General features: G+C 41.9%; 1 protein-coding gene across 1 annotated transcript in view; it reads right to left on the bottom strand.

Moving 5' to 3' along the window:
- Nucleotides 1-10,837, bottom strand: part of LOC119780114 (plexin-A1-like) — a 241,063-nt gene extending 230,226 nt beyond the window's left edge. The window contains exon 1 of the mRNA XM_038280016.1: nt 10,709-10,837. The gene's annotated coding sequence lies outside the window, so the exon portion shown is untranslated. The remainder of the gene's footprint in view (nt 1-10,708) is intronic.
- Between the last annotated feature and the right edge of the window lie 1,281 nt (nt 10,838-12,118).

The raw sequence follows: 12,118 nt of genomic DNA, 5'->3' as shown, positions 1-12,118 counted from the left end.
TCTATTAAAGGAAATAAGATCCGTATCTGTAACGGTGAAGAACAGAACTGATCATCCTGAACAGCCGCATTCCTTCACATGCAAAGGAAACCAAGGGAATAGTGGATCTCAGCAAGGAATGAAGGGCAACCCTGAGAGAAAAAGGCTTGCATAATAAAGGATACTCCTCCCTGCTCGCACGCATCAGCACACCAGTCACAAGGTACACACCCCGCTTCATTCGAAATGCAGAATGGTATCGCGGACACATTCCTTCATGTTTGTTGGATGCTTCGTCACATGCTCCGTCTCTTTATGTTCTCTCTGAAAAACTGGCTGGAGCAGAGATACCCTTCAGTAACCCAGTGTTTCTTCACGTGGGAGCTGGCATGCTGCTGACCTCTGTGACAGCTCCTGGTACGGAGAGTAGAGGCCAGGGCCAGAGGTCAGCGAGCACAACTGCAGTCATCATGGGACAGCAATGTGCAGCTCGCACCCACGCCCACCTACGCCCCTCCCCCCACCATGCAGTAGCAGAGCGCTACCCCAGGCTGGGTAAGAAGCAACAAGAGAGCCCTGGCAATAAGACCTCTGCTGCCCCACTACACCTTTAAAGTAGGGATCAATCTAACCCCTGACCTTCCTGATCCCATACCTCCTCCTTCTAGTTTTGGGGCCTCCTCCTCCTCCTCCTTTCTCATACTCTTCTTCTATTCTGCCCCCACCATTGTCTGACTCCTTCTCCGAGACGACCCGCTCTGCTTGCCTTTTCTCTGCAGGGGGCCGAGGAGGGCGAGGCGACTTAAAAGCACCCCCAGGAGATGTTCCGTTTCTGAGTGGAGGTAGCCCAGGTCTGCTAAAAGAATTACCCTGGGCAGAAGCTAATGCGCTGCACAACATGCTGTCGAGTGGTTTTGTCCTTAACAAGCTATGCAAGGGAGGAGACTGAGGAAAACTGGGTTTTATGGCCCACGAGCACATGTTTCCACTGAGGCAGGGGAAGAAAACCAGAATCTTTCTGGGGAATTGCTGAACGTGTTTCAAAAGTTATGGATTGTTACAAAACCACAAGGAGGGTGCAAAAATGCTAAATGCAAAAATTTAATTCTTGAAATCAATTTGAATGACAGCCATTTGCATTCAGATTTCTAGTGAAAGTCTCAGTATTAGCAGCATTTGCATTGCTTGGTGGCAGCTGATACTAGCGGGTAACTGTAGCACATGAAATAAAGAAAAGTCCCTTGTACATATGTCTGTGGTCGACATGCTATGCAGTGGCACAATGCCAACACACAATGAAAGCCAGAGTCGGTGAGCCACTCATCACTTCTCCCTCTTTAACCCTTTGAGAGGAGCACAAAGGAGAGCTGACACAGTGGCTGTGGAAAGAGAACGGGCCGGGAGAGGGAGGAGGTGCTGCAGATTTCATGCTGCTTCAGAACCAATTTCAAAGTTTCAGACAAGATTTTAATTTGCCTTCCTTCAGCAGAAGCCCGGAGATGCAGCAAATCAGAAGATGATACTTTGAATTTTAAGCCAGTGTACTTTGAAGTTTACCCACAATATTCTTCTTTTAATGTATTTTAACTTAACATGGATGGATGGATGGATGGATGGATGGATGGATGGATGGATGGATGGATGGATGGATGGATGGATGGATGGATGGATGGATGGATGGATGGATGGATGGATGGATGGACAACACAAACATTTGGACATAAATGAGAGGCTTAACCACCCTTCTAGGGACAAACATGGCTTTTCTCAGAACAAATGAATTAAAATCTCATCTCTTCCTTACAGATTTGCAAGCAAATACTTCAAGCCACATCAGATTGCTCTGACTTGGATACAAAAGTCATTTCTTGCTAGTAGTGTGGTCAGAACTAAGAACTGTCAAACACTCTGCTATGTTTTATGGTTTAACCAAAGAAAACAGATGACTGGAAATCACTCCGAGTGACTGACAGAAAAAGCAAAGCTTTCTTAATCTAAAAACAATACTACAAATTGAATTTTCTTCTTAAATAATCTCAAAATATAAAGCAAAAACCACTGACAATCAGCTAGAAGGAGCAGCTAAATTCCAACCCTTGTAGAGCATTAATACACATTTATCTCCATCTGCTAAACACATGTCTTTAGTTCATGGTATATGTATCCATGTGTAACACGGATGCATCTCAAAATCCAATTAAAGAAAAAGGCTTCCTGTATGGATCTGCACACCCTATACCCATGACTGCCTGAGGGCCAACGCCATCCTGCTGCTGACCTCTCTGCATTAAGTCACCCTTCCTTCCGCTAACATGGAGGTTCCTGCTTTGTAGTCCGCAGCGTAGCCACAGTAAAGGGGCCAGACAGGCAGCCAGCTGATTTATAGGCTAGCCCACAGCACTGCTTTCCCTGGGCAAGTGGTTCTCTTCAGAAACCTGCCTTCTATTAGTCTTATTTACAGGGCTGGGGAGTACGGACGGCCTGAATTATTAAAGATCCCCGTTGGTAAACACAACAGGAACCCAGAGAGTGAGTATAGTATAGGGAGGAGCAGGATGAAAGAAGAGTCAAAATGGGAGGTAGAGAGATAGAGAAGAATAAAAGGAGAGAGGAGCAATTAGGAGGTGCAGCACCATAAACATTTATCGCAACTATAAATGCTTCTATGCCAGATTTGTTTGATCCTCCACAGTAGAGAGCACTGCCTCACACACTTCCATAAGGAGTCACCGCACTGCCACAAACCCACTGATATAACAGCCCATATACGACCGTGCACATGGAGGGGAAGTGCACGGACGATGCTGAGGCTTATCGCCATGCAAATACATGCAAAGGCACACACCCACAGCACACTGCCTCATCTCTCACACAGTGGTTCTCATTAACAAGCCAAACATGCCTGAAGACGCCGACAGACTCTAGTGAGCACGGTAAACAACCACCGGGCTTCCTCGTCTTAACGTAGACTATCTCTGCGACAAAGACTGACAGATAATCTATGAAAAGGGACTAAAAATATTGCACAGTGACATCGATGTTTTCAGGAGGTCCGAGGAATTGCAGAAATTCCCTGTAACTCACTTTACCTATTGACCTGTGACACAGCTGATCTGCTTTTACTAGAGACACCAATCCAACATAATCAGATTCAGGTTCTAAGTCTATTCCACTTTTTTATGACAAAACTTCAATAAGTAGAACAATTTCTTTAAATTATTTGACTGAGGAAGATGTATTAAAAGAAGCAGGAAAAAAGGAAATGAAAGAGTATTTCTATTCATGCATCACTGCAAATGTTTCCGTAAAAAACTCTAATCTGAATTTCATTAAACTAAAAATAAATGCCATTTGCACATGCATAGACCAAAGAATGGTGGACGCATAAATCAAGAGATTGTATGTCCATTTTCTCACAGTGAAGAAGTCTGTTTGGGAGACACCAGCTCAAAATGCAACTATAACACATACATAAGTGAAGGGCGAGGAGCCAACATCATTAAAGGCGATTTAAAAATGTAAAATGAATTTTTACATATGAATTTTTATTCACCTTAAGTTCAACTTGTGCTAAAAACAGCAGAAAACTAAGCTGGAGGTTTTCTTTCATTCTCAGCAGGGATGTTTAGTGTCTGCCTGCAGGGGGCGATTGCCTAGACAGCCTTGGGAAAGATGTTGTTCTTGAATCCAAATGTTTTTGATGCAATGTTCCTGAATCATTCTGCTGATGAAAGTGGAGCAAGCTGCACATAGCTCTGAACCAATTTAAGCTTTAATCAATGAAAAAGGAAGGAGAAAAATGCTGTATTGCTGCATTTAAGAACATTTTTTGATGGACATATCAAGTGCAGGATCTCCTTATTTTCTCCTACCTTCTCTTTCTCACCATCACTCTGACCTCTAGCATTTTGGGTGATGTCATTGGCGTCCATTGTGAGCAACACTATCTTAGTCAGACTATCTGATCAACCCTGTTAACATAATTGTTAGAGATATCATTAACGTAATGCAATTAGTTTTTTAAGGTAGTTAAGTCTCCTTAAATGTTTTGTTTTTAGTTGTTTTTTAATTAAAAACACATTTAAAAACTTTTTTTTGGTCAGTGTTATGATCCCATGATAAAATGTAGAGGGCTGGACAGTACACGGGATATAATTAGAACGGTTCATACGTCTATCTCATTTCCCACCTCAGGAAAAAAATTAAGACCAGAATAAAATGCGCTGTATAGGCGTCATCTAACGTTACAGGAAGGAACCGCAGCTTCCCGATCGATAGCAGATCCAGACTCTTCTTCAAAAGAGGAAACACAACAAGAGGGCTTTTTTTTTTACGTCCACGTGAATCAGAAGCTGGCCGCCTGTCTGACTCTGTGTCTGAAGGGAGATGGATGGAATGCTGACAAGAGTATTAGCATGCCGAGGAGGAAACCTCGATGCTGAGGCTGTGCCTGCAAGCTGCAGTGGCTGTGGGGTTTCCACACAAGGCCAGTGGGTCAGGAGAGGAACCGGATCTTATGAGTGCAACTCTGGCCCAACCCGAGCTGTGAGGAAATGATGCTTAGATACAAAGAAACCAAATGTTTCTTTGGTTTGCATCAGAGCCCATTCTATGAACCAAATACAGTTCAATCTCAGTCAAGAAACCAATCAACAACACTTAAGAAAAAAAAAGCTGATTTCAGTTCAGTTCTGCAGAAGACAAATGGAGACTATGGTAAAAACTTATTTGATAATGTCAAATTTTCACTCCAGAGTGGCCTTTTTAGTGCCTGCTTCAAAAAGCGTCTCCGATACCCGAGCAGCTGTCACTTTCAGCAGGCACCAAGGAGGACGGAAGCGGGGGAGGGGTCCTTTGAAGAAACTGTTAAAAGTGGGCGATAAAAATAAACCGGGAGAGAGGAGAAAATTAATTATACATAACAGACAGTTCACTTGGATGAGCACATACAGAGGCAGCAGAGAAGAAACGAAGGCTGCCTTCCTCAGAGATGGAAAGAGGTGAGGAAGCTCTGCTGAGCCAGAGCTCTGGTTAAATTAGCTTGGCTACAACCGGAGGGAGGGACAGATGCAACCAGGAGGTCAAGCAATCAAACGATGTTTGCTGAGATTTTGTTTTTTAAATTCTGCCCTCTTGTATTCACATCTAGTGTCCGTTTAATTCAGCGTTCAGGGACCAAAATAAAGCAGGCGGCCGCTCCAATATAACCACTCTACTTTAAATTCCACTCTGATTGGTGCTGATGAGGGTCTGTGCTGCCACCTCACCGACAAATTCACCTCTCAATATCATCGGTAATGCACTGGCACTTTGTGGTTCAACACCACCTACCGGCGCTCAATCCCAGCTTCTTATGTGGGCCAAATGGAGGTCATTCCAATTTGAGCAGTCAGTCAAGACAGCCCCGCCAGGTATTGGTGATAGAGCTTATTTGATATTAGCGCTCAGAGCCTGGGTAGGCGTTGATACCACACGAGGTGTGTGTAGAACGGGGTTTTCAGACAGAGCCCTAACCGCTGCTCCATCCTTAGAGCTTTTAATATTCCTTCTGTTCTGCCGCTCCTCGCCTCGGGGAGAAAAACCCAAGAGGAGCGGTTAGGCAGAAAAGAGGCGTCAGTAGGAAGATGGAGAAGCGACACGATGGAGAAACAGGAGAGGGCGGGTCAGAAGCACAAGATTCTTGCTTATGTATACCGGTACGTTCTCTGACTCAATCTTCAAGAGCCCCTAAAACCAATTTCAATGTTTTATATAAGGACCAATGAAGATATCTATCAATTTATTGCAGATTTATCATCAGAGGTCAAATTTTAAATAATAAAGATGGTTCATTTAGCAGGGTAAACAGATTATCCATCTATATTCTACACTTTTCAATATTTTCTTAGATATCTTAACAGGTCTTGAAGAGATAATAGAAAAATAAATGCATACAGATGAAAAGAGGAGAAGTAGCAACATGCCACTCTAGCTCTAACCTCTTCAGGATGACTGACACAAATGAAAACTTATGTAATAAAAACAAGCCATCCTCACTGGCTATTATATGAAAACCGATATTACATTACAGCAACAGCAAGCCAAGAAAGTGCTCGCTCATGGCGGAGAGACTAAGGAATAGAGCATACCAAGCCGTCTGTGACACAACCACTATGTCTGTTAGAGAGGAGATCCTCTTTCAGAGTGATAAATGCTTCCACAATGAGTACCGATCTGCAAAGCGGGGACGGGACAGGCGCTGGCAAATGATGAAGACCAATTATCCCGGCAGGAACATCCTGGAGAACCGGTCGTACACAGAAAGAAACAGAACATAAAAAGGAGGAACCTCAAGCTGCCAAGGAGAGCAAATGAAAGGCAGGAAGGTATAACCCTGGCATGTGCAGGGATTCATCCTTGGAAGGAGGATGAGAAGAACCATGATGCATTTCGAGAGACAGACTGGAAAAATTAAATATGAAAGCTGGAGGAGAGTAAACTGAAAGAGAGAGAGGTAGACCAAACTGACAGCAGCAGAGGGTGAGGGAGGCAAAATAATATAGGCAGGAAGCTGAAGCAGAGGAGCAGAGAGGGAAGGCGAGAAAAGGAAATGCCTAAAGATGAGGGCTGTTCAAAATGTCAGACAGTAAGGAAACTGGAAAATGAGCTGGATTTCAAAGACTGGGAACAAACACAAACAGACTGCAAAGAGTCCACAAAGTGGATGCAATGAGGAGAAAATCTGCTTTCTGTCTCAAGAAATTTCTATTTAAACTCTCATGCTCCAAAATCCCTTATCAATAAATACACAAGCAGCAGTGCTACAAAAAATAAATGACCAGTTTGAGTGTGTGCCGTGTGTAATTCAGTTTTCACCCCAACAAAACCCTCGGTGCTCTTGTCATCGGCGGACAATCTAATCAGACCTGCCGACTGAGCGGTTCATAGGAATGCCACGCAGGGAGAAGCCACACAAAGGCAGGGCCAGAGGGGTGCAAAGCACACGTCAGCTCGAATTCCAAAGTTTGGACATCACCGGAGCACTCTTCACAGCACTGCAGCCAGGCAGACCGGATAGCGCAGCCTCTGAAGAAACTCCTGACAGCAACGGCCCTTTGTGGGGCCGATCTGTATCATAATTAAGGATGATTGAAGCAAATTGCTTGTAATTTTCTGGCTGGGTTGACAGCTTTTTCGGGGGGAAAATGCCAAACAAAGGTGACACTTCATTAAAAACAAAAGAATTTCTCAAAGAAAATGTTCACTTTACACTGGAAGAATTTTTCTAAATCCTCCTGTCCAATCTTTGAGCGATCGACACTGTAACCTCCAAGAGTGTTTGGGAGAGCGTGTGATTGTTGGATCCTGTGGACAAGCCTGAACATGTTCACATATTATCTTATTACCACCTGACAATTACTCTAACATTCTTTACCCAGAATAGAATAGAACCAAGTAATAGAACAACAGGTTACTGCTTATAGCCTACTTCGTTTCATGCTAGTAAACTAAAAGGATGTTCTTCCATTTATCAAATGAGTGACCCAGGTGTATGGTTTATTGTTGAAGAAGACTCAAAGTTGGCTTATTTCAGGAGCAATAAGTGTTTACCATAAGACAAAGGAAGCAAAATGAAGAAATTTCTGCAATCTATTGAGACAATGAGAGAGAGTCGCATTTTTAGCAGCTAACAGGAAGGCTGAACAGATTACTGCAAATATGGTATTTTTAACTATTTGAATTACAAAACTCAAACTATGAAGCATGTTGGCTTTGGAAAGGCTATGGCAACCTTATGGATACTAGGGCTGCAATGAATGATAATTTTTCCTAATCGGATAATCTGTCATTTGATGTCAAAATGTTCTATTTAGAAGATTTTTGACATAATTTTAACCGGATGGCACTTACTACGGCACCTCAGGAGTTCTGGATAGAACAAATTTAAGTTTTTTTCTTCTTGAATGCAAAAGGTTTACATAGTTCTAACAATTTTACCATAAATACAGCTCTAAGTGGGTTGCTCTTCAGCTAATGGCATGTGTTAGAGTATTTCAACTCGAGCTAATAATGAATAATTTACTAAAATAAGTTGGAAATTATTACTATAATTTACAATTCACAAATAATCCACTTAATTGGAATACTGCTGATCAATACCTCACAGGTAATGTATCAAGAATCTAGACTCTGTCTGAGCTAAATCTAGCAGCACTGATCACATACATCAGGCGCTACAGACAGTTTAGAATATCAACTCCAAATAACTCTTATTTAAACAGCAAACATCTGTTTTAAAGTGACGTTTAATAGAAAACATGGTGACATCATGTCCTCATAACCTGTAACAGTAGTTCAAAGCTTTAAAATAAATACTAAGGGCTGCTACTCGACTAGGGCTGAAATATTTAATTCCTGAAATAAATAAATAAATTAAAAAACTGGAGTATACAGACTCTAAAACATGTCAATAGTTAAAAGACCATCCCACTCAGAGCAGGAATTATACCAAAGTTGTATTCAGGATTAAAAAAGGACAATATTTTCTATTAATGACTCCTAATGTGGTGTAGTTTTTCCTTCACTTTGTTTAATTTTATATAATATCTTAGGAAAACCTTTAGAAAACCTTTTAATGTCCGCTTACTAGTAAAAACAAATTTTTAAATAATCCACAGATTTATCAATTAGCAAAATAATAATAAGTTGCAGCCCTAAACCCAACTTTACAAAACCTCCCTCTCTTAGCCAGCGGTCCAACATTCATATGAAAAGCTGCTGTTTTAGGCAAAACAAGCTCAGCACACCCCTCTTGTGAGGACGATGATATCCAAACATTACTTCAAGTTGGAAGCGACATCTTAAATACTTGCTCCCCAATTCAAATCCCAAAACATTCATACCTAAAAAGCACGTCCTTTTTCTCTGAGCTGTCAGCAAGACCTGATGCTGCTCATCTAAACTAATGTCTGCGATTGTAATGTTTCTTCTGACTAGGCTGATAAATTTAAGAGATACTTAAAAAACATAATAAAACATTAAAGCAGATTTCTGCTTTTGTTTTTGGTTTTAGCATAAAATAGGCAACAATTCAATTCAGTTTATTTACATAGCACCAATTCACAACACGTCATCTCAAAGCACTTTACAGTTCACCAGATCATGCAGTCAAATTGATTCAAAGCAACAGGAAAATTAAGGGAATGACATCTACATTTACGACTTTTTTCGTTGTAAAGGATGACCAGAAACAAGTGGAGGGGGGTCATATAACTCAAACACTCATTGCAGTGGAATACATCTACGGTAATCAGAAATATTCCCGTATCCAGGTAAGACAGGAAACTGCTGTGTTTAATAAAAACAACTAATAGGTAATGCAGCAACAAGTGGGGGAGGGGTAGCGTTTCCCCTCCATGTTCTAGGCAGTGTTATGAAAAAGAAAAACTGGTTATTTCAGCGCTTCCTTTAGCTTTATCTTATAACAATATATTGGTGGAAAATCAGTGTACAAGCAATTAATACTTTAATTGCTTGTACCAATAATGACCTATGGACCTGTGCTGAAAGGAAACAAACTGGGGCCACAGAGGAAGAAAACCATCCTCCTGTTCTGACCTAATTTACTGTAGGACGTCAGCATTCATTTTTAAGGACAGCTGCAGGTAAGCTCCAGACCTCCTCCCATCTTCCATAAAATAAAAACTCCATTTGTAGTGAAGCATTTCCTAATCTAATTCAATCCATGGATCCAAATGAATTCACAGCATGCAGATGGGGGGGTCGGGGTGGGACGACTAATTTGGTTAACAAGGATTTGATTATAAAACACGCGCGCGCACACCCGTAGAAATAAATGAGGAGAATCCAATAGAGCAATGAGAGCATTTTCACTAGCTGACAAGCAATGCGCACTCAAACACACCCACAGAAAGCCATCGCCTCCTCTCCATCCCTGCTCCGCTCTCAAACGGAGGGGATTAAATTGCTGTCGAATAACAAAGCCCGCAAATTGCCTCCCATTCGTTAGCAGATTAACGCTCTTTTCACTGCGCACCAACACAATTTCTAATTATTTCAAAGCTAATAAGAGGGATCGATTTTTTCCCCTTGAGAAATCCATCACAACTCCCCCCCTAAGGTCCTTTTAAGAAATAAATAAGTGCTTAGGATGCATAAAATAAATAGTAAAGGAGAAGAATAACCAGAGGAAATTGTGCGTCAGGGTGTGAATACCTGTAATTATGGATGATAGTGGTGGCATTCCTCCTCCTTCCTCTGAGGGAAAGGAAAGACGCACCTAAAAACCTCGATCCTTAAGGTGCATTTCTTTTCTAACAGGTTAAAATAATTTAAAAAATCTCATAGGAACCAAAGCCAGCCATAAACTTAGCCTCCACTGCGCCAAAGAGAGGCTGCAAAGGAGGGAAAAAACACACCAGCAGAGAGTAGTTTCAGCGCCAGGTGTTTAACCCGAGGTCATTGAAAACGTTCAGATAAACTAAGACGCCTAAACAACTAGTTTCCAGTGTGGATCCAACCCCAAACGCTGCGCGCAAAGCTCCAACAGAACAAACACGCGTCCAACTCCTTCAACCAGCAAACCCCCCCTCCTCAAGATAAAACACGGCGACCAAACGGAGCTCCAGCAAACTGTAAAAGCAAAAATAAAAGCTAAACATTTCAGCCTAAAAGCCGAGCTTGTTCCATTCCTTCCACCTCCCCAAAAACCTCTCTCGCCGGTACTTACGCGTCTAAGTGATCCTGAGGGTTGATATCCCCGCCATGGTTTTAAATTCCACAACTTGGGCACATTTCCACGCTGGTCACACGGAGTGGCGGCGGTGCTCTCTGTCCGACTGCTCCCCTGCGTGTGAATGGAGCGGAGAGGAGTGGAATGCAGCTCCTGCTTTAGGAGGAGGAGGAGGAGGCGCACTGCTGCTGCAATACCCTACGCAACCGATAGAGGGCTTCACAGCACAACTTGTAAACACTGAGTGCCCTGATGCTGCAAACACAAACTCCAATGTTTTTAATTGGTTATGATGTGATAGACCAATGTATTGTAGCCAATAAAGACAGAGGAAGGTTAGACACATTGTTTTTACCTTTTTTTTCTACTTTTAAAAGAAAGCATAACAGGGATGGGATGGAGTCCCATACATGCAAAGTTCCAAGTATCAGCACTCAAGTCTCAGTCATCTGGGAGGAGGATCAAACAGGTCAAGCCCGGAAATAGGTCAAACAAGTCATTTTCCCCCCCTAATGTCTGTTTTCAGTCAATATTTTTTGTTAATTCAAGCTGAAAAGGCAGTGAATTAGATCAACATGAATGAAGTTTAAAACCAAACAGCTTTTTGTTTGTAAAAATAGATTTAACAATCACATTAATGTATGCAATGGCTTAACTATCGGTAAGCAGAGACTGCATTTGCTTAGGGGCCCCGTCACTGACACCTGATTGGCCCACTACGCAATTGTGGACTAGGACGTCTCTTTGCAGATGTAATGGTGTGGAAAAATTACTCTTGAACCCACCTGAACTACAGTGGTACTTTTAATTACTATGTTAATAACTGTGTATAGTTCATTCAACAGTTGGTCAAAAATACACTTATATAAAATGTTTCAAACCGCAATAAAGATCTGAAAAGAATGGTGTATTTAAGTATTTTATTTTTTACAATAAAACTTGGAATTATGGATAATCCAGAGCGTAGATTAAAACCATAACCGTTAGGTACAATGTGTTAGCGACAATGGATACCAAAAAGAGGTATTTAAGTGGATTCCAGAAAAGAAAAACAAAAGAAGAGCTGCTCGAAGAACGGAAAAACTGTAGAACTAAGACTCATTTTACACTAGAATATACGAAAGTATATCCATGTCTAGTGAAGGTGAAGAAGGATGAAATGATGAAGTGTGTATGTATGGGGCGCACATTTCGGATCTACTGCAGCGGCTGCGCCGTGGGGATGGGGTGTTGTACTTCATATGGGGCCCACCCAGATAATGTTGCTTACGGCTCTATTGTTGTGTCGTTATGCCATTGACTGTATGTTGAAAAGTAACACAGTATAAGTTAGAATGTGCTCAACAAGGGAGTGAGGCACTAGATCTGAATGTCCATACAAATTGAAATACAAAATTTCTCATTTTA

This window comes from Cyprinodon tularosa, unplaced genomic scaffold (genome assembly GCF_016077235.1).
Source record: "Cyprinodon tularosa strain WSP-4 unplaced genomic scaffold, ASM1607723v1 ctg155, whole genome shotgun sequence".
In the NCBI taxonomy this organism is placed as follows: Eukaryota; Metazoa; Chordata; class Actinopteri; order Cyprinodontiformes; family Cyprinodontidae; genus Cyprinodon; species Cyprinodon tularosa.
This window is presented reverse-complemented; position numbering and strand designations above follow the sequence as displayed.